Raw genomic sequence first — 596 nt, 5'->3', positions numbered from 1 at the left:
ATTATTATTGAAAATTAACACAATATTCAATAAATTACTATTTTATTAAATAATAACAAAAATGATCAGCTGGATGAATATTGCTGATATTGATATATATTTTTAGATTCTGAACGAAGTGATGAATGTATTGATTTTACAATGATGTGTGTTTTTTTTTTTTTTTTTTTGTGTCTGACGACAACTTTTGGAGCAGTAAAAATGCTTCGATTTTCAAAAGTTGTACCTTTTCTGAAAGGAAAGTGAATCTAGTTGGTACTTTGGGGGGTCAAAAGTGAAAATTTCCCAATACTTTTCAAAAGCGGCAGGAAAAACCTTAAAAAAATAACGGAAAAACGCGAATTTTTACGCAAAACCAATTTTTGACAAAAACGAAAACTTAATTTTACTGTAACTCAAAAAATAATTATTGTAAGCACTTGAAATTTGCAACAGATGTTTATATTAGCGTTGTCTATACAGGGTTAAATTTTCAAAGTGTTTCGACTTTTTTTGAGCTATTTATAGACAAATGAAATTTTCAATTTTTCTAAGTATTTTTTTTTTAAATAACGATAAAAAATTTTTGGTGGATAGAAAACTTTGAAAATTTAATA

The sequence above is a fragment of the Acyrthosiphon pisum genome, chromosome X, assembly GCF_005508785.2.
Source record: "Acyrthosiphon pisum isolate AL4f chromosome X, pea_aphid_22Mar2018_4r6ur, whole genome shotgun sequence".
NCBI classification, from domain to species: domain Eukaryota; kingdom Metazoa; phylum Arthropoda; class Insecta; order Hemiptera; family Aphididae; genus Acyrthosiphon; species Acyrthosiphon pisum.
This window is presented reverse-complemented; position numbering follows the sequence as displayed.